We start from the raw sequence: 23,274 nt of genomic DNA on the forward strand, positions 1-23,274 counted from the left end.
TACAGCTGAACTGACCTCAAAGGCAGTGGGAATGTTTCCAACACGGCCCCAAAGCAGTTACAACTCACAACCAGAGTAGCTGAGGAGGCTAGTCAAGTACGCACAAAAATAACATTCATTTTTGTAACCCTTTTAGTTTTGTGCATGACTCAATCTCGTTAGTTTTGCATTGAATGCTCAAGTCTGAAATGAAGATTTTTATTTATATACTTGTTTGTTTGTTTTCAGAACTAGGGCATCATTTTTATACAAAGGGTGGTGGGTGTATGGAACGAGCTGCCAGAGGAGGCAGTTGATGGAGGTACTATCACAACGTTTAAGAAACATTTAGTTAGGTACATGGATAGGGTAGGTTTAGAGGGATTATGGGCCAAATCCAGGCAGGTGGGACTAGTGTAGATGGGGCATGTTGGTCGGTGTGAGCAGGTTGGGCTGAAGGGCCTGGTTCCATGATGTAGGACTCTATGACTCCTTGCCAAAACCACAACTTGCTGCCTGTGGAGACACAGGAAACTGCAGATGCTGGAACCCTGAGCAAAACACAGAGTACTGGAGGGTCAGGCAGCATCTGTCAAGGGAGAGGACGAATAACCACTCTGTTGCCTGCCAATCTCAGAGCAGCCCTGCACCAGACACAAAATGCTGGGGTAACTCAGCAGGACCGGCAGCATCTCTGGAGAGAAGGAATGGGTGACGTTTCGGGTCGGAACCCTTCTTCAGTGTGAAGAAGGGTCTCGGCACGAAACGTCACCCACTCCTTCTATCCAGAGATGCTGCCGGTCCTGCTGAGTCACTCCAGCTTTTTGTGTGAGTCTTCGGTGTAAACCAGCATCTGCAGTTCCTTCCTCCACAGCCCTGCACCAGAGCCACGTAACCCAGCACTGTACTTCCTTGCTTTCAACATGTGGTCCAACATCCAGCAACCAACATCAGCAATTTGGAAAGCACATTGTCATTTATTCATGATAATCTTCTGACGTAATGTTGTTGAAATCCCTGACAGCTTGACAGTTTCCTTTATGTTCCTTCAAATGAGAGCAGCCCTCCAGATGAAGCGTTGGAATCCCTGCAGACTATACTGGCGGGGCTAGGCAACACATCAAAATAGAAATCACAAACGTCCGATGCATGACACAACCAAGGAATCCAGTAGGAGGAGTCCTGCAAATCCTAATTCAGAGGTGCCAGTTTAAAACAATGACATTTACTCAAATAATGTTTGGAAACTTTCATGGACATTCATGAAAAGTAAGTTAGATGTGATCAGCCATGATCACGATGAATGGCGGTGCTGGCTCGAAGGGCCGAATGGCCTCCTCCTGCACCTATTTTCTATGTTTCTATGTGGGTCATGAACTTAGACAATTTGGAACAATATGTCTCAAGCTCTGACCATCAAGATATTGTCTTGAGGAGGAAAACAAGGGTTTGTTTATAATATTGTAGTGCAGCACAATTCAGGGAACATTATCACAATATGGTGGATTGTTTTGGCTTGCTCAGGGGATCGGAGTGGGGTGTCAAGAATGAAAAGCCAGCATTTGGGGTTCGGGGTATATGTAGGACAACGAGCATTCATGGAAGAGATCAGGGAAGGGAAATCAACCAACTCATCCCCACCGGTATCCTCCTATAACTCACTAGTTCTCACCCCTTCCCTTTATCCTTCTCACTATCTTAACTTCCCAACCCACTGGAGTGGAGAGTTACAGGAATTCACCACCCTCTGCAAAAATAAACTATAAACGTATCTATGTTCAATTAACAATTTAATGTAATTACGTTAAATTATAAATTTAACATTAACAAATATTTCAAAATTCAATTCATATTATAACATTACATTTATCATGTCCACCTCAGTCTCATCTGCGTTGCATTCTTTATTTTCCACTGCAAACTTTTTGAAAGGTTAATTACAACTTGTGCTTCTAACTCCTGATTAGTATCTGAGAATATATCGTTACTAAAAAAAGACAAAGTGCTGGAGTAACTCAGCGGGTCAGGCAGCATCTCTGAAGAACATGGATCGGTGAAGTCTCTTTCAGAGAAGCAGCCTGAGTTACTCCAGCACTTTGTGTCTTTTTTTGTAAACCAGCAAGACAGCTGGCTTCAAGGTGCGAGAGCTGCCCATTAATTGCTATGCACAACACCAGGGTGGCATGGTGGGGCAGTGATAGAGTTGCTGCCTTACAGCACCAGAGACCCAGGTTCAATCCTGACAACAGGTGCTTGTCTGTACCATGTTCGTACGTTCTCCACGTGACCTGCGTGGGTTTTCTCCGGGATCTCCGGTTTCCTCCCACACTCAAAGACGTACAGGTTTGTAGGTTAATTGGCTTGGTATAATTGTAAATTGTGTAGGATAGTGCTCATGTGCAGGGATCACTGGTCGGTGTGGACTTGGTGGGACGAAGGGCCTGATTCGGCTCTGTGTCTCTGAACTAAATTAAACACCCGTGTCAACGTTCTCACCCTCCGCAGTCATCATTGAGTTTCCAAACTTCCGGTCCACTGCTCTCCATTTGGTTCCTACTGTGTTCCATCTAACGTACGTTCTTTAAAAGGCCTAGGTCACTTGATCTGATCAATGTGGAGGAGTGCCCACCGGTAGGACTCGATGTCTCACTTCTGCATTGAAAACCGTACGCCCCACTCAACTCCAGTTCAAAAGAAGGATCATTGACCCAAATGTTAAACTGATTTCTCTTCCCACAGCTCAACAGGCTGGGTTCTTCCAGAATTTCTGTTATTGATCCATGGCAGCGTACATCGCATAGATATCATCAATCTGCTCCTTAGAATTCTAATTATGCAAAGTTAATGGTTGCCGAGGAATCTTGGTTGGTTTAATCGGCAGTTTTGGCCCTTCCCTGTAAGAAGAGTAGTCGTCATCTACCCAATGCCTTCTCTTAACTGTGAGCAAACTCAGAGCTGTGTGAATTAAACCTATACGTACCAGAGTGGTATCCAAAACACAACTCCCTCTTATATCCAGCTTCTACTAAACCTTTCCAGGAATAAGTAACTAAGATGTGGTATAAAAGCCCACGTCTACAGTTTTTAACTCAATCCCATAATTAGCAAACACAACTATAAAAGAGAATGTAGTTGAGAATTTATCATAAGGCAGTGTTGGGGTAATTTTTATTTTTATTAATTTCTGTAACTATGTAAACTCATCCAGTGCATTACTGGTATTAAGAGATTGCTGGTAGAGATGTGATTAATCCATCACATATCCTGTCACTCGCATCTTGCTAGTAAATGCTTATTGATGTATGAACTTAAATATTAGTGTTTCAAATACCAATATTTCACAAAATCAAAAATTGCAGACTGTTGACAGGTCCATATGGGTTTTGGGAAGAAATCAATATCATCCTTAATAGACATCTACTTGATGTTTAGGTGCCTCAGAGGAGACAAGACAAGAGGTTGAGTCTTCACCATTTAACTAGAGGGAATGGGTCTGCACATCCTTTGGGACAAGAACTCAAAAGATCATTTCCATCAGTGGGTGAAGGGTCACATCTTTGATGAGATCTGACAAGCCCCGGCCAATCCCTGGAGTCGACATTTCCGCAGCGCAGTGCTTCACCAATTAAAACAGTTTTATTTATAAAACACCTGGGTTAAAAGGACAGGGAATGCAAATGTTTCCTGCACGAGTCAAAGAAAAAGTACAAGGACAATAATAGATATAACACAGTGCACAAGGTACAAAAATCACCAGTAACCTGACCGCTGATTATCTTCAGCAGTGAAGAGCCATCCCGGGTATAAGGGAGAATGTCACTGACTGGGTTACCAATAATGGGCCTGTCCCACTTAGGCGATTTTTTGGGGCGACTGCCGCAAAATTTTCAACACGTTGAAACTTTTTCGGTGACAGTGGCGACAATATTTGCTGTCGTATGTTGTGTCGTAGGTAGTTGTAGGTGTTGTCATAGGTGTTGTCGTAAGTTGTCACCAGGTATCGTAGGTGAATTCCATTAAAACTAGTCCCTGGCAGTCGCCTGAAGAGTAGCCAAAGTGGGACAGGCCCATTGCTTCAAGTCTAGAAAAAGCTGGAAGACATCCAACCCACTTATGTTTATTAGTCCGGCACAATTAACATATACTGATACCCAGTAAAAGACACAACGTTCTGGAGTAACTCAGCAGTTCAGGCAGCATCTCTGGAGAATATGGATAGATGACATTTCAGCTCGGAACACTTCTTCAGACTGAAGAAGAGTCTTGACCTAATTTGTTACCTATCCATATTCTCCAGAGATGCTGCCTGACCTGCTGTTACTTGTTGAGTTACTCCAGCACTGTGCCTTTTTTTTTCCAAACCAGCACTTGCAGTTCCTTGTGACAACTAAAACCCGGTACTTTTTTTGTGATGGTACAGTTTACCATTCAAGTCAAAAAGCAGATTTTCAAATCTTATAGATTGTTATTTCTTATGCCCTCCAATTTCAAATGATTAATATTATTACTGAAGCTTAAAAAATAAAATTGATTAATTAAATTACGCGGTCAGGCCATTAAACAGCTTAAGCAGCTTACAGTTGATCAAAGCAACAGCTGGGATATAATTACTGGATGTACCGCAGGTCACAGAACCACGGGCACTGTTCCATCGAAGGCAGTACATATCACCATCACTATCTCGAAGATAAACACAAAAAGCTGGAGTAACTCAGCGGGTCAGACAGCTTCTCTGCAGAAAAGGAATAGGTGGTGTTTCAGGTCGAGACCCTTCTTTGGCCTATTACTATCTCACCACACAATACACCAGCAAGCAGCGAGCTCAGAAGATTGCTTCTGATCCACAACTTGGACAACATATGGATTATTCTATTGCGGAAAATTAGTGTGTATTATGATAATAAATGTTTAATTTTAACATGTGCTGATTTTATACTTGGTAGATATTAGTTTATCAAATTAGAAATTGATGGGTCACAAAATCAACACAGAAGAGAGTATATTGATGGAAAAACTGTTGATAAGAGTTGCTTATTTTTTTTAATGATGTGAATTGGCACCTTTGTCTACAAAACTAGCACTGCAGATACCAACATAGAATAGAAAGGAACACTTAGATTAGTGCAGGTAGACAAAAGTGCTGGAGAAACTCAGCGGGTGCAGCAGCATCTATGGAGCGAAGGGAATAGGCAACGTTTCGGCCCGAAACGTCGTCTATTTCCTTCGCTCCATAGATGCTGCTGCACCCGCTGAGTTTCTCCAGCACTTTTGTCTACCTTCGATTTTCCAGCATCTGCAGTTCCTTCTTAAACACTTAGATTAGTGCAGTTCAACTGTGAGGAACTCTAATTTCTTCATCTTAAATCAGTGAGTGATTTTAAAATACCCGTTTGAAAAGGCATGATATTTCACATTACGTCAAGGGTTCCCAACCTGGGGGTAAATTTCGCCTTCCCAGGGGGTAAATTTGTTGATTCTGGATTTGTACATATTTTTTCTCATTGACTGACTGTGTTTGGTTCTGGTATACCGGTGTCTGTTCATCATTAGTTGTTCATAAATAAGTGAAATAACACTCTAATGTGCTATTAAAGTTGCCAGGGGGTAAACGGGACGAAAAAGGTTGGGAACCCCTGCATTACGTGTATTCTTCATGGTACCGAGATTTAGTTCATATATCAGGTCACATTTCACCAAACTCATGATACAGTCTCCACATTTCTCCTTCCAGCCAATTGAGTTAATTTTTTTTTTCTGGATTAATCCCTTGATTTATCCTGTGATGTTTCAAATATTACCGTGATTGAACGGGATTATTTGACAGACTGTGACCAATTATTTTACTCCAAATGCTATAAACAGATTAGATATTGTTCATTACTGAATGCTTATCATCTAGATGGCATGATTCCATTAAATTTTATGTTCCGTATTATTGATGCAATTATCTACTTTGATTATAGAGCCATACAGCACAGGAACAGGCCCTTCAGCCCGCCAAGCCCATGCTAACCATCACACACCTACCTCTTCGCCTTTTTCACCCAGAGAGTTGTGAATTTGTGGAATTCCCTGCCACAGAGGGCAGTGGAGGCCAAGTCACTGGATGGATTTAAGAGAGAGTTAGATAGAGCTCTAAGGGCTAGTGGAGTTAAGGGCTATGGGGAGAAGGCAGGCACGGGTTATTGATAGGGGACGATTAGCCATGATCACAATGAATGGCGGTGCTGGCTCGAAGGGCCGAATGGTCTCCTCCTGCACCTATTTTCTATGTCTATGTTTCTACCACCCACTCACACAGTGCGTTCCAGATTCCAACTACTCTGTGGATAAAAAATATCTCTTTCCCCTTATCAATTGTGGGTGTAGTCCAGTCCATCACACAGACCAGACTTCCCACCATCAACACCTCACGCTGCCTTGGGAAAGGAGCCAACATAATTGAGGACCTCTCTCTCCCCAGTTATACCATCTTCTCTCGGCCAGGTGATACAAAACCATGACAACATGGACCACCAATTTTAGAAACACCTTCTTCCCCACTGTTCTCAGACTACTGAGCGGTCCTCCCGTAACCTAGGGATTAGTCCCAATCTTCCAACCAACCTCTTTTCTCCCTTAAACATTTTCTCCGTAACCATAACGCTATAATGCTGTAACACAATATTTTGCAGTCTGATATTTTTCTTTTTGCACTCCCTGTTGTACTTGCGAATGAAAAAGAAGGAACTACAGAATGAGGTTTACACCGAAGATGGACACAAGATGTTGGAGTAACTCAGCGGATCAGGCAGCATCACTGGTGAAAAGGAATGTGTTGGGTCGGGACCCTTCATCAGACTCGTACTTGTGTGTGACTTGATAGTACTCCATGTATAGCACACTAAAGCATTTCATGGTGTTTGTGATATAGATACATTTTATATTACAATAATACACCAATGCCAACAGAAGTCTGCTTCTTTGAAATTAGAATGAACCGTGGCTAATTTGTTCGCTCTCCTTCCCAAGGTTGAGTCACTGCACAAGAACCAATGTGAGCGTTTGGAAAGAAATCTTGTTCCCTCACCACAGAACACTGTAGAAAGAGAAAACATAGGGAATAGTAGGAGTCGGCCTCTTCTCCTGTCCATAGTGAATCAGAATGGAACTGTTAGCAACATGCATTCCCCTAGCCGGCCGGCCAGCCAGCCGATCAGTATTAAGTAATGAACAACTTCCAATTATTTAAAGCATTTGGAGTAAAATGCTTTATCTGGGCAGCTGCATTGTATCTCCCCGTGAAATACTTCACTGCCTCTAGGATCACACACGCAAATACGACTTGGCAAGGGCCGGAGTGCAGTTAATGTGTACTGAGACATCTGCAAATCTTCAAAGGGAAACAGCGTTTATATTCTACAATGGTCAGTAAATTACAAATTACACTCCTCCATTCACAAAAATAAAGAAGGGTGGAAGAACTCAGTGGGTCTGGTAGCATCTGTGGGGGCAGAAGGTGTGAGTCTGTGGGGGGGGGATATAGTATATTGTGACATCGATGGAAGAGGGAGGATTGCCGGTGTATAGTAGTACGAGGGGATTCGGGGGGGGGGTGGGATTGGTGGGCAGATAAAACCAGACTGGAGAAAGGAGCGAGAACAAAGGAAGTGGAAAACTAGGTGATCAGATGAAATGTGACACAAGGAACTGCAGACTGGAGTCCAAAGGGTCCCAACTCAAAATGTCATCTGTCTATTCCTTCCACAGTTGTAGCCTGACTCGCTGAGTTCCTCCAGGAATTTTTGTTTTGGTCAGATGAATGTATGTGGGGCGATTCTGGATGAGGGAGGAATACCCTCTTTTCCCAGCCGGGCACGACTTCCAATCTACTACATCCAGAGGATCTAAGGAAGTGCCCCGACCCAAACGTCGCTTGTCCATCTTCTCCAGAGATGCTGCCCGACCTGCTGAGTTACTCCAGCACTTTGTGTCTTTTTTGTGTAAACCCAGCATATACAGTGTGTCCACCACATCCAGGCCTCGTCTAAACCAAACGTAGAGCGGGCGACCACCAGAGGACACCGGTCAGTTCCGCTCTCCTCCCCACTCCCACCACGACCGACCCGTCCATCCCCGACCTATTCCACCGCTGCACAGAATCCAAAGTACAACATTTCTCATTACGACTGCGTGGCTTCCAATAGAAGTGTGTGGCCACACCCCTGGAGTTCTCCCCCACACACTGGTCCATCCACCCACGGTGAACTGTGAATGGAAATGTGTAGGAAGGAACTGCAGATGCTGGTTTAAACCGAAGATAAGACATTAAAAGCTGGAACAACTCAGCGGGACAGGCAGCATCTTTGGAGAGAAGGAACGGGTGACTTTTCGGGTCGAGAACCTTCGTCTGAAGAAGTGTCACCTATGCCTTCTCTCCAGAGATGCTGCTGCCTGTCCCGCTGAGTTGCTCCAGCTTTTAGCGTGAATGGAAATGTCACGGCCACTTCCCCACGAGGACCAGCGTCTAATGGAAGTGGCTGCCAGCAGCTTTGCACAAATGGATCTCATCTCCGGCCTCGTGCATCTCCTCAGCAAAAACATTGCAGAAATGTCGACTGCAAACTGCGTTGTAGGCCAGCGCGGAGGGGAACCAGTGGAGCGTGTTGCTGAGTGCGGACACCGTGCTCCAGCCACATGTCGCCGCTGTCCAGATGGCCGATCATCGCACTGTGGCACTGCCTCCCCCCTCCCTCCACCCATCAGGAATTCATCCCTAAACCACCATGTAATTAGCTGCGGAGAATAATCCTGAAAGATTTAAAATCACAAAGGCATAGCAAATTAAATATAAAGTGTCCACAGAATGATCCACAACAGCAGCTGCTTGCTGCCTGCGCCTGCACATCATGGTACACAGTGGCAGGAACTTGTGAAGACAGGACAACATGGTGAAGAGAAACCTCAGAGTGTTGCAAGCTTCAATACTTACAGAGCAATTTGGACCCGAACCACCCTTAAAGATTAGATTAAATTGTACAACCCAGCTCAAAATGGACCAACCACTGGTGATCTGTGCCTCTCTCTCTCCTCTCCAGCATCAATTGAGCTGCGGAATAGCAGGCCACGTTAACAACCTCTCCATTCTGCCAGCTGGCCGCAAACCTACCCTCACACTGCAACCAGTTCGGGAGAGTCCAGAGTGCTGCCTCACCACCTGAGTTTCTCCAGCATTTTTGTCTACCTTCAATTTTCCAGCATCTGCAGTTCCTTCTTAATCAGTGTTTCATTGTCACTTGTACCGACAACAGAATAATGGAATTCTTAGATGGACATAAAATGCTGTAGCAACTCAGGCAGCATCTTTGGATAGAAGGGATGAGTGATATTTCAGGTAAGAGACCCTTCTTCACAATCCTGAAGCCAATCCACAGTCTGAAGATAGGTCTCGACCCGAAACGTCAGCCATTCCTTCTCTCCAGAGATGCTGCCGGTTCCGCTGAGTTACTCCAGCATTTTGCATCTATCTTCGGTGTAACCCAGCATCTGCAGTTCCTTCCCACATAATAAAATTCTTACTTGCAGCAGCAGAACAGGCCTGTAACACAATAGTCATAGATAACATATAAGCAAAACATTCTATACATTTGGTTCTCCAAGAGGATGGACACACAGGTATTCACAGTGGAGCTCTCTCCTGCTATGGCCCACGTGCAGGCAAACTGGACTACATCAGAAAGCCAACTCAGGGGGCATGGGCAAGATGGGCCGAAAGGCCTGTTTCTGTGCTGAATAGCTCTATGAATCTGTGATCCCACTTCTGCACGAGTCCAACCAGACAGCAGGCAGGGAAATCTGTTCCTGGGGCATAGGAACAGAGAAACACTCGGAAGGTTTTTGTAGGGATGCAGTCCTCCACACATTTCTTTATGAAGTCTGTAACGACTGTGGCGTATTCGTTCAGGTCCGTTGCCGAGTCCCTGAACATTGCCCAGTCTACAGACTCCAAACAGTCCTGGAGTTGTTCCTCTGCCCCCGACCAGCTCTGTACAGTCATCACCTCTGGGGGTGCGCTCTTCAATTGCCTCCATCTGTTCCTATGCCTCAGGAACTCCCCATTCACACAGAGACAAAACATAGCTGAGTGGCTGTGTATGTATCATGTCTTTAAACTGGTAGGAATAATTTTGATTTTCGTGCAAGCTTTTTAACTGTTCAAAAGGAAAAATATTTCTCAAACATCTACCTTACACTTGTACAAGTGTGGCTGGCAGTCTGTGAATCTTGAGGTGGTTTCGATGAGGAACGTAATACTCTCCATTCTGTTAGCAGCCAGCTAGCTAGCAGAATGGAGGGGTTGTTTATGCGGGTGCAGCTGGACAGATGTGTCGTAGCCAGCATGGCAGCAGCAGGCTTGCTGCAAGAGTGTGCATTGGGGCTGGTGGCAGCAGCCCTCTTGTACACCGACCGGGCCAGCAGTGGCAAAGGCCCAACCAACAGACTCGTGTTCTTGCAACACTCGAGATATTTCACCCAAGCCCCTGGTAATGATCCAATAGAATAATTCTAAACATTATCTTTCATGATTACTTCTGTCACCAGTGGGATTGTTCCCAGTCTCTGTTAAAGGCAAGTGGAGGAGGAGTAACTCTGGCAGGTTCAGCTGGGATCGGGCCTAATAAATAATGCAAGGCAGAAAAAGGGAAGCCAGCATTGTACTGGTGCAGTGGGCAGCGTTTAAACAGGAGTCGGGTCGCCTTTGCTGCTTGCTCCGCACAGCACAGCAGCCAGCAGGAGGTCCAGGGGTTACTGAATGTCGAGGAAGTCTGCGTCACGATTACATAGAGACCATGAGAGGGAGGGGGGAGGGGGATGTGAGCTGTCCACTAAAGAACTTAAAGGAAAATCAATTTGAATATAAAATGTACAGAGAATAAATGGAAAAGGAAACACGAGAGACAAAGGAATCTATTTTTACAAAGTTATTTATGACGTGGGTTTAGATGGCAAAAATCGTGGTATGTTACCCTTCCTGGCCATCCTGAGAGAGTGGTTGTCATCAGCTCCCACAGGTCTGGAGCACAGACCCAGTGACGATGAAGGAATGGTTGTCCGTGTCCAGGAGAGATGGTGTGTGACATGAGGGGCAGGTTTCGGGCAGTGGGTGCATTCCTGTGTGTCCCCTGCAGTCACTGTACTTTGCGGTGAGAGAAATCAAGCTTGTGTAGGAAGGAACTGCAGATGCTGGTTTAAACCCAAGATAGACACATATAGCTGGAGTAACTCAGTGGGTCAGACAGACAGCATCTCTTGAGAAAAGGAATAGGTGACATTCCATCTCAACCAGAAACGTCACCTATTCTATTTCTCCAGAAATGCTGGCTGACCCGCTGAGTTACTCCAGCTTTTTGAGTCTATCAATAATTTGGGTGGTGCTGTCAACGGATGATGATAATAGATGACGTGAAACTAACATGAAAGAGGAATCCCGAGAACTGCCCTCTGCCAAATTACTGCCAGAGCTTTGGCGACAGGGGCAGGTTTGGCTTTTGCAAATACAGTGAGCGGAGTAGATGGTACTGGATGGAAAGTCTGCCCATGGAACTGCTCTATCCTTTGCTCCACGCCATGGTGATCAGTGCTCCTTTCTCTCCCCACTCTGCCCGTAGACAGTGACCAAAATCTTCCTCCACCCAGCACCTCACAATTAAGATTCCATTCAGAGACTCCGGGTTCAATTATCTCCAGGTTCAATTATATTTGTGTGTCTATCTTTGGTATAAACCAGCATCTGCAGTTCCTTTTTATTACAATTATTTCTTTTTCGGCTGCTCACGACTGAACAACATCTTGCCTACTACAATCGTGTCTTTCTTCGAACATTTTAAAACCGTGCCACAGCATCCCTTTATAAACAGCCTACCTACCATTTGACCCAAGCTCTGCCTGCCACCGACCCCCTGGACACTCACACTGAATTCTCACCAGGACGCCACCATTTGCGCCCCCAACCCCACCACAAATTGCTTCGCACAACAGCAGTGGAATTTCCTGCAGTGCCACAGGTCACCCCCAGCCCCAGTGAATGGTCTTCATAAGATGCTTGGAAAGTGGATGTTAAGGATATTAATTAGCTGCTAACTTAGTGGCCTCCGTGCACCTGTACATAGAACAAAGAACAGGACAGCATCGGTGTAGGATGGAACTGCAGGTGCTGGTTGACACCAAAGATAGACACAAAATGCTGGAGTAACTCAAGGGCCTGTCCCACTTTCACGACCTAATTCACGACCTCTGCCGAGTTTGCCCTTGACTCATACTCGCAGCATGGTCGTCACGAGGTAATAGGTAGGTCGTGATGCTAGTCGTAGGTACTCGTGGCATCAAGTAGGTCGGGGCGTTTTTCTAGCCTGATGAAAAAAGTCCACGAGTAAAAAAGGTTGTGAATTAGGTCATGGACGTTGGACAGGCCCTTTAGCTAGACATCCTTCCTGGAATGGGGGCGACCAGAACTACACACAAATGCAGCCTAACCAAAGGCTTGACTCCAGGACCACACACTGTACAATTCTGCTACAGCTGAGGGACACGGTATCACTTATTTCAAATAAAAATAAGTGACACAACTTGTGTATAGTGTCACCCGTGACTGATCCACCACTGAACACAGTGCATTGATTCCTGGAATATAAAATATATGTTGAGCTTTGTTCAGCTAAAACTGTCCAAAAAGTGCATCCAAATTTACTGAAAATGGTTCAAATGAAATTGCAAACGGGTGGAAGGGCTGTGCAAACTCAGGCAAGGGCACCCTGTGCTCTGTGAACAAACAGCTTCTCTGCACCCTACAATAAAGCAATGGCAATCAAACATGTCGAGCTGCCACCTGAACAAGCCGTGGCCTCTGTGAAGACTTTCATTTGAACACTCGCGGGACAACAGTGATAAAGGCCAACTCATTCCGGGGCCACCAGCTATAATGTAGGCATTGGGCACTCGGCTAAATGATTGGAGTCCCCCCTTCCAAATTCAGGCAAAATGTCCACTCTTGCTCATTTGAAACTGTGCTGGGAAAAGAACATGATGCAAAGCGGAAATACATTTTTGAGCAGGGAAGAGCCTTTGCAGGTAGAACTCAAGCCCAAAATGGGTGCCGGGAACAACAGCGCAGGCGTGGACTCGAGTTTCCTCCATCATACCCGCGAGAAGGAAGTGGCAGGGACAACAAAAAAACACGAGAACGCTGGAAATGTTCAAATGTGGGAGGATTCAAAACTACCAGTAGCTCAGCTAGATCATTTGAGGTTAATGTATAAATGTTTTCAGTGAGATGGTAGGCACAATTAGTAACGTTAGCGACTCTCTCCATTGCTTCCAAGTGGATGGTTATTTAGATTTCCAAGAGGTATTCACATATACTCCCATAACAGAGACTTGAAGCACGCCTGCCAGAGGTCATATAGAGTTGTGTTTCAGGAAACGTGGCTGTCTGTGTTGGGTCCTGTTAGGTTAGGCTACATGATGAATAATCGAGAGATGCAAAAATACTGAAGGATCTAACGTATGTATCTGGAGCCCAGATCCCACTCGATTTTCTGTTATTATCTGAGGAATGCAAACTCTTGAATTACAGTTTGCAAGCTGCATGGTTTGTACAGTAGTGCAGCAAATAATGCAGCATCTGCACAGCTCCAGCAGCCCAGGTTTGATCCTGACCTGGCAGGGGAGGATTGGTGGTCACGACGGCCGATCTCCCGAGGCGCGGCTATCCCATTGCACTTTGTGTGTGCTGACACCTGCGATGTCCCCAAATGCGGGAAACTCAGCTGCACAATCTGTTGAAGTGGGGGACTGCCTTCGCAGGGAAAAATAAATGTAGACGGCGGAACAGTGGCTCAGCGGTAGAGTTGCTGTCTCACAGCGTCAGAGACCCCGGCTCAATCCTGACCACGAGTGCTATCTGTACAGAATTTGTACGTTCTCCCTGTGACCGCGTGGGTTTTCTCCGGGTGCTCCCGTTTCCTCCCACTCTCCAAAGTCGTGCAGGTCTGTGGGTTAACTGGTCTCTGTAAATTAACCCTAGTGTGTAGGATAGGATGGAACTAGCGTGTGGGGGTGATCATTGGTCGGTGCGGACTCGTTGGGCCAAAGAGCCTGTTTACAAGCTGTATCTCTAAACAAAAATCTTGGGTGCGGTCTGTGGGGTGTGTACATGGGCGGATATTCCCGGGCTGCATCTCAGAGAGCTGCTGAGAGGTTCACTGGATCCCAGTGTAGAAAGTAGGCAGGATAATCAGGAAAAGGTGATGAGCCTGCGATGGGTGATATTGTGGGGAAACGGCAATGGTTTGAGACTGAGCAGAAACTTAACAGAATAAACAGCCTTTGCGTCACAATCAAATGACTAGACCGATTTATTACGATCCAAATATATCAAGGCTCTCTTTTCCCTTCAACAATTCTCATGCTGGGAACTTTAAAAAAAAATGACCATTTGGCATTTGCTGCACAGAGGAAATAGTAACTCAACCTCTATCTAAATCCTTCAGAATCATTATACTATCCATTAAATCTCATCTTAGTACTGTTTGCTCAAGTGGATGTAGAATCTTAAGTCTTTTATTCACCGCAGCTCCCCATCCCTGGAGTCATTCTGGCTAATCTGTACTGTTTATACCTTCTAGATTTAATCTTCTCTCCGTAATGGGTTGCCCTAAGCTACACACATTCCTCCCAAGTGTGGTCAAACCAATGCTTTATACAAAAAGCTTTCACTAGTCTAGGTGCTATGTTGGGGTCAGGAGTACTACAGGAGTCTGCTGAGCCACATCAGTGACACTACTACTGCAGGTGCCTCACCACCTCTTTGACTTGAGGACCATATTCTCTCTTTTCTTCACTATTTTGCAATCTATGGTTCAGGATGCACCTTCATAAGTTCACAAGTTCTAGGAGCAGAATAAGGCCATTCGGCCCATCAAGTCTACTCCGACATTCAATCATGGCTGATCTAACACCTCCCTCTCAACCCCATTCTCCTGCCTTCTCCCCATAACCCCTGACCCCTGTTCTAATCAAAAATCTGTCCATATCCGCCTTAAATCTCCTTATGAATTGTGCGATATTCCAGACCGATAAGGTAGTTCCGTTTGGGCAGAGATGCCTGGGACATATCTCCTGGTCTCGATCTGTGATCCACTGCCTAGTGTGTGGAAATATGATGGAATATTTTATAAGCAACAAATCCAATAAAAAGGTCCAAACCTTTGCAGGCAGCGTTAAGGCAGCTTGGTGTTATGCTCAATCACACTGTGATGGTGGAAAAGACTATTTTCTCATTTAGCAATACCATTCATTGTTCTTTTTGCAGGACTGTGGATTTATCTATATCTAATAAGAATTACATGGAGTTCGTGACCATATATATTTAAGTACTGGTGCAAAGTCACTGGTTAGCTATTATTTAACTGATGCAAACAACCTCAGACTATCCAAACACTTTTGCTCATTTTATGGTATTTATTCAATCCTGTAGCTTAAATTGAAGATCATCCTGAACTTTCTACCCGAGTTCTGTTTGTTATACCGAGCTCCTACCACAAGTATTGCTTTGTTTGTGGTCGATTCATTTTCTTGGCTCTATCAGCTAACTTGAACCAATGTTTTCCACAAACTGCAGTAAAAAACTGCTCTGAAAAAGGAAAACAGAATTGGAAAGGGATAAAATAAAAATAAAAATAAATGTAGTTGATTCAATTATTGATATTGCTGCACTAACTCAGGGAGGTGAGGGGTGTGGTGAATCCCCCAACTATAAACGCTCAGAATAGACACAAAGAGCTGGAGTAACTCAGCGGGTCAGTCAGCATCTCTGGAGAAAAAGAATAGGTGCGTTTCTGGGTCGAGACCCTTCTTCGGACTGAAAACGGTTCAAAGCAGATTGTAAACGGGTCGAAGGGCTGCACAAACTCATCCTAAGTCAGGCACACGAGTAATTCAAGAAAGACTGAGGAGCACCTTGTTATTTTACCTTACCTGAAAAGAATAGGTGACGTTTCTGGTCGAGACCTTTCTTCAGACTGAAGAAGGGTCTCGACAAGAAATGTTACCTATTCCTTTTCTCAGGAGATGCTGTCTAACTCGCTTCGGCATTCCTTGTTGTGTCTATCTTTGGTTTAATCCAGCATCTGCAGTTCCTTCCTTTACAATAAACACTCAGGGTCTGCACATTCAACAGGAGATGAAATACTTCTCTTTTGTAATCAATGCATTTATTGATACGGTAGCACGTTCATGAGAAATAAATCACAATAATGGAGCTCTAGAGAGGCTTCCCATCACGGCCACTAAGCATTGAAATGGAATGTGTAGGAAAGAACTGCAGATGCTGGTTTAAATCGAAGACAGACACAAAATACTGGTAAAGTGGAACAGGCAGCATCTCTGGAGAGAAGGAATGGGTGACGTTTCGGGTCGAGACCTTGCTTCAGACGGAAGTTGTTCACTGGGTTGATCTTGACATCACACCTCCAGATTCAAGGGCAGTTTCTTCCCAGCTATTATCAGGCAACTGAATCATCCTACCACAACCAGAGAGCAGCGCTGAACTACTATCTACCTCTTTGGTGACCGTCGGACTTTCCTTGATCGGGCTTTGCAGGCTTTACCTTGCACGTTATTTCCTTATCATGTAACTACACACTGTAAATGGCTCGATTGTAATCATGCATTGTCTTTCTGCTGACTGGATAGCACGCAACAAAAGTCTTTCAATGTACCTTGGATCACGTGGCAATAAACTTCACTAAACCTAATCAACACTTGGTGGTGCAGCAAGGTTTTCGAGTTGCGCAGAAACTGAGGTGCCACTAGTCACTCATGCTCACATTCTCCGCTCGCAAAGAGCTCCGACTGATCCAAAGACGGGATCCAGAGAGCGTTTTATATTGTTCGCTTCATCCCAGTGCTGTCGGCCCTGCATCTATGAACCGACCTCCGGCGATACTCCACAGAATCAATTTCTCATTGACAGGAGCTGGATTTGTAATCCCAAACAATAAGCAAGTTTGCATTTGTCCGTCAGTACCATGTCCTGTGGATGTCCCACATCAATAAGCTGTTCTTTGTTGCAGCTACTGTTGTCCAAACTACTGATACCTAAACCCAGATCACAGCAGAACATGCACAAAGCAATCCATTCAATGTGGAGCGCTGGAGAAATCACACAGCATTAAGGAGCAACACATTAAATATGTCTCTGTAATGTCTTTGTGATAACTTGGAGAGAGTGTGAAGGAAGGTGCTGGAGGGGGAAAAAAAAATCAATGTCACTCATTTACTTGTCTGCACAAAAGTAAACTAAATCTTGCAAATCGTTGCAGAAGCTGGGAATGATAAAGGAACATTTTCAGTACATCATCCCTCGTACCAGCAACATATACTGCTGGACTTCATAAGACTAGATTATTTCAGGAGCTGAATAAGCAGAAACACACAAAAAGGACATGTGCATTCATTTTCCTTTAAATCTTAAATCAGACTAGAATCACAGGCAAACATTGCGATAACTAGGTCAAGACCTCCATGTTTCTGAAGGGTGAGGCTGCAGGAGTTGCCCGCATTTCGCAACGCATGCAATGCACATTCAGGTGACCCTGCATTATGGGGCAGGGGTTGCGTCCCTGCAAAGCCGTCCTTAGCGCGACTCTCCATAACTTAAAGCCACATCGGCTGCGCAAGAGTCAAGGAATACATTTAGTCTTCATTTCTTTTCTTCATTTCTTTTCTTCTTTTTCCACATAAATTCCATGAGAATGAACAAAGGTGAAGAAAGTCTGAAGAAGGGTCTCGACCCGAAACGTCACACATTCCTTCTCGCCAGAGATGCTGCCTCACCCGCTGAGCTACTCCAGCATTTTGTGTCTATCTTCCATGAGAGTTAGTTTTATTCCATACTAGACCAAGTGGGACCCGTTGGGTCCCGTCCCCTCAACGCGCAATTTCAGGGGGAGGGTGGCCTGCGGCATCACACACACACACTAACCAACCCCCACACCATGGGCCGCGGAACTGGGGGGGGGGGGCTGCAGCCCCTCCACTTTTTTGGCAAGACATGCTTCATGACCTGAAATTATCCGGCCCACAGGCATATTTTTCTATTCTCCTGAGGACCTCCGACATCCAGAATCTCAGAACAAGCGCACAGTGAGCTCGGCAAAACCAAAGATCATGATCTTTGGGTAAAACCATGACCAGCCGTGGCGGAAACCGACTGTAATATCAATATCAATGTTATGAGTCAGATGGCACAGCTCAGTTAATACAAGTTTAAATATTTCTTTCCTTTTAACAAAAGAAAGGGGTTCCAAATTTTTTTAAAACTGACAATAGACACAAAATGTAACTCAGTCGGTCAAGACAGCATCTGGAGAGAAAGAATGGGTGACGTTTCGGGTCAAGACCCTTTTTCAGATTGAGTGTCAAGAGAAAGGGAAATGAGAGATATAGACGGTGATATTGAGAGAGATAGAACAAATGAATGAAAGATACGCAAAAAAGTTACGATGATAAAGGAAACGGTCCATTGTTAGCTGTGGGCTAGGTGACACAAAACTAACATGCACTCAAACTATTCAGAAAGAGCAGCCACAAGCCAAACCAGCAAACAACAATGACTAAAAATAGACACATAATGCAAGAGTAACTCAGCGGGCCAGGCAGCATCTCTGGAGAGAAGGAATGGGTGACGTTTCGGGTCGAGACCCTTCTTCAGACGGATGTCGGTTTAAGCCAGCATCTGCAGTTCCTTCCTACACAGGTTACCTGCTCATCTTACCACAGATGCTGCCTGACCTGTCGAGTATTCTATTTTTATGTTAAGGCACAAATTTTTAGTCACTTGGTACGTTTATATGATGGGAGTTAAAATGTTCTCAAAAACATTTGAATCGAGGAACTGGAGCCGTAGAAAGTTGCTGCATTTTCCAATTCCATTCACAAAACTAACAATGTACTATTGGAACGATAGCCAAATTCGACTTTTGTTCATTCAGGAGACCTGGCACAAAGTCTGACACCCAAGGACCGCACAAACCTACGTTGTATTGTTGTGCCCAGCAGCAGTGTTGTAATCTTAATGCATGGTTGTTTTAGTTTTTTTTATATAAAAGGCTGCATCAAATATCATTTCCCACACAAAATAAAAATCTATTTATGATTACACCTTGAACATCTGCTGTAAAGGTGATTCATGTTCCGTTCAATATCTCCCTGTTTCACCTGCATGTGAACAATGGAGACCAAAGCCCCTTAACCATCAGATATTCTCAGAATTGTGTCGTAGCTTTATTTTAATAATTAAATTTTGAGGTCATTTTGCCTGCCGCACTTACAGCGAAGCTATTTCCCAGTGACAATGGCAGATGCTAACACACACGTGCTGTGTCTCTGTGCTCTACCTCCCTCATGGTTTATTCAATAACTTAGCAATTGTCAGGGTCATTTCCTACTGTTCCAAAAAGCAAACTCCACACTTTTCAAGAGATAGCTATCTATAAAATTACTTCAGTTATAGGATTATATTATTGTCATCCATAGGATCACTGCACCTCTATTGTTATAGGCAATCTATATGCATCCATTACTTTGAAAGGCAACTGGAAGCAAGGTTGCAATTCTCAAACGCAAGAAATGTATTTCAATCACTGATCTAATGCAGAATTTATGGATGAATGTTAGTTCTAATGTAAAATTGCTCCAAGTTACACTTAAGATCCTATTTAATTCAAATGATGGAGTATTTCATGGTGTCAACCCTGCTGTGATGACGTGCCTGCTGTAGACAACCCATTGATATACTTTACTGGAACCGTAATGGATGAAAGGCAAAGTGCAAGGATTTTACATACCGCATTATATATTTCACTGATATCACAGCAGCATCACCCAGATATCAAATGTAAGTCGCTGCCCTTCCAAGCAGGATTCAAAATAAAATTGTGGAGAGAAACCAAGTTTCGGATCACTGACCTTTTATCAGAATGAGTGAAGGAATAAGGTTGAATGAATTGAATAAGAACTATTCAAACTAACCCATAACCTTCGGTTTAAGGTTATTATCGTCACGTGTACCGAGGTACAGTGAAAGGCTTCGCTTTGCATGCTGTCCAAACAGATCAGATAATGCTAGACATAAATACAACCAAGCCAAACACTAGTACAATAGATAACACAAAATTGCTGGAGTAACTCAGTGGGACAGGTGGTATCTCCGGAGAGAAGGAATGGGTGATGTTTCGGGTCGAGACCCTTCCTCAGGTAAATAATCGGCAGGATGAAGGGGAAGATACAGAGTGCACAATATAGTTATCAGCATTGTAGTGCATCAGCGCCATAGACAATTTAAACACAAAGTGCTGGGAGAAATCAGTGGGTCTGGCATCATGTGTGAAGGGAACGGACAGACGGCGTTTCGTGTCGGGACCTTCTTCTGTTTCTCTCTCTTTCTCTAGACTCCGCATGTAAGCCACTAAGTATTTCCAGCCTTTGCTTCAGATTTCCATCATCTGCGGTATTTTGCTTTTAGGGGTGAATGTTATTAAAAGAATCTCCGGTTATCAACAGTAAAATGTATGTACCTGGCTAAAAAGTAGCTTTGCACATAGTTGCTTCATACATATGCAGAACTGGGGGAGGGCAGTTGGGTCAGTGCATGCCATAAATGACAAGCATTGTATTGCACGTCAACTGACCCTTCGTGTGGAATGAGGCACATGGATGCCTCACACAAATTAAGCAAGTGTATGGTCAGACCCTGCGTTTGCTACAGCTGCTTGAGAGAGTGACACGGGCTAAAGAATCCAGAGGATGAATGCGAGTCAGGGAGTCAGAAGGTGAGGGGGAGGAGAGGGGTTTAGTGATTGAGTCGAGTAGGAACTGGCAGAATAAGGTCTGCCAAATGCAGGGTGTGGCCTGGGGAAGGGGCGGAGGCGGCAGAAGAAGAAACAATCTCGGCTTTCATCCGCTTTGCAAAATGTATCGGGTACCATGGCCGTGCACAGCACCAGATTGAGCTCAATCCCGACCTCGGGTGCTGCCTGCGTGGAGTTTGCGCGATCTCCACGTGATAGTGTGGGTGAATGGTTTCAAACCACACCCCAAGATGAGCCGGTGGGTTAATTGGCCATTCATTGTGAGCAGGTGGTAAATGAATGAATGAGGAGTTGACAAGGAACTGAGATGCAGGGTTACAGGGACAGGTTACAGGGAGGTAAGGGGGGGAATGGGACAGATAGGTCTGTCATGTCATTGAGTTTATCATTGAATTACACAAGTACAGTGAAGAACAGGTACATTTAATATTTAAACCAGCATCTGCAGTTCTTTCCTACACAATTAAAATCCTGCTCTGTTGGGAGCCAGCAAGGACTTGATAGATTGAAATGGCTTCCTTCCATGTTGCAGTTAGCAAGGTACAACCCAATGTTTGGCCTGCAGAGTATTCATGTATTCACGGCTAAATTCCATCCTTGTCAAAAACTCGGAAATTTATTATCAGTAGCCTGTCCAAGTGTCAGGCACCTGATATGCTTCACTCTCCTCTTGGCTTCACTGCATCTGGCGTCATCCGAATTCCGGACACCAATGTCACGTCAGCAGAGGAGAGGGGCGTGCTGTGAACCGAGGAGAATTGAGATGAGGTGCTGGATCAGCCACAACCTCCCTGAAAGGTGCTGCACGCATGATGGGCTTCCATTTTGCATGTTCTAAAGTTGTCACTGTGTAGCTGCACAAAACTGCACTCCATTATCTCGGAAATCCTAACAAATCCAAGCAAGAAAAGATGGCAACAAGTCTCACTTTGTACCGACATGTCCTCTACACATTGAGGGTTGATTTCAAGGAGAATAAAGTGAATAAGCTGCACAAGAGTTGTCGGCACCGGTCTCCTTCACGTCTTCAATCAACTGAGAAGCACTTATACTGGCCTGATGTAGCGCAAGGCATGCAAACCCTTTCGCCATGGAACGCCTTGGACGTGGGGAAATACACAAGGGTTACTTCCAGTGTTTTGGCATCAAAACTTCTGCTTCGGTCTTGATCTCCATTTTGGGACAAGGATCCGCCCAATGTCAGTGAATGAAGTCAGAACATTGCAACCGAGCTCTTTGTTTATTTGCATTGCAAGGGTGTCATAGATTGTACAAATTATAAAAAATATACCAGGAATAGAGTGAAGCTCCAGTTACTACACAGGCAAACATCAGCAAATGCCCAGGTATGGTGTGAGCTGGTCACTGATGTGGGTCGATTTCACACCAGCAATCTGCAATTCCTTTAATCCCCATCACTTCAACACGAGGCAAAAGATGGCAGGGGTAAAGACTGCAGTTCTCTTTGTTATTCCCCTTTACTGTATTTCTCAAAGTCAAAGAGTGGTCTGGTTTTACCGGCATAGTGCCTTGCCCTTAGCACCACACGTCAATGGTCAAAAGCTACATACTGTTCGCTGAGGTGCAACAAACAACAGGGATGGATGAGATATAACAACTGTTTCAAAAAATCCTCGCTAAATATTACAGGCTGCAATGCCAAGATCGGTTTATTCTCTCCCATTTCTTCAAAGACAAAAGAGACGGAAGATTCTGGAAACTGGAACCAAGAGACCAGAAAGCTAGAACTCAGTGGGTCAGCTGGCATCCTGATGCAGGGTCTGAATTCAAAACATTATCTGGCCACTTTTGCCTTCCCTGGTGCAGCCTGACCTCAGAGTTCCTCTCCAGCTCCCTGTCCCGGTCTTCTGAACTCCACTTCCAGCTGTGGGCAGCGAGCTGCAGTCAGTGCTTGGAGCTGTGAACATGTCTAACGTTAAAAATACAGCTCTGTCAAACTAACGATGTTTAAATGGTATTATTAAATTTTACTAAGCAAACAGAGATAGGAGATCTTTGGGACTTGACATCACCGCACAGTTGTTACATGTCATGATTAAACTATATGCATCTTCACTCGATGTAGAGCGATCAATTTAGAGGGCAAGACCGAAGGCTGTGTAAATAATCAGGAGTAAAAACATACACGTACTAAATCGTCGGGAATTTCGGAGTTTTTGACAAGGGTGAAATGTAACCATGAATCATCCAGCGTGACATTCTGAAAAATATATGGACATATATGACAACCACAGTTACACCATCTGCACATTCAACAGTAATGCAAAACTGAATGAAAGATACACACATTAACAATTTTTTTAAATTAAATAATTGATTATAGAGCAACCCACCTTCACACGATGCAAATTCTTCAATGTGAATA

General features: G+C 44.5%; 1 protein-coding gene and 1 pseudogene across 4 annotated transcripts in view; one reads left to right on the forward strand and one right to left on the reverse strand.

Annotated features, from left to right (window-relative positions):
- Nucleotides 1-23,274, reverse strand: part of ttc28 (tetratricopeptide repeat domain 28) — a 530,600-nt gene that overhangs the window by 339,246 nt on the left and 168,080 nt on the right. The gene's annotated exons all lie outside the window — the stretch shown is intronic.
- Nucleotides 13,667-13,818, forward strand: LOC116987688 (annotated as a pseudogene).

The sequence above is a fragment of the Amblyraja radiata genome, chromosome 25 (assembly GCF_010909765.2).
Source record: "Amblyraja radiata isolate CabotCenter1 chromosome 25, sAmbRad1.1.pri, whole genome shotgun sequence".
NCBI lineage: Eukaryota > Metazoa > Chordata > Chondrichthyes > Rajiformes > Rajidae > Amblyraja > Amblyraja radiata.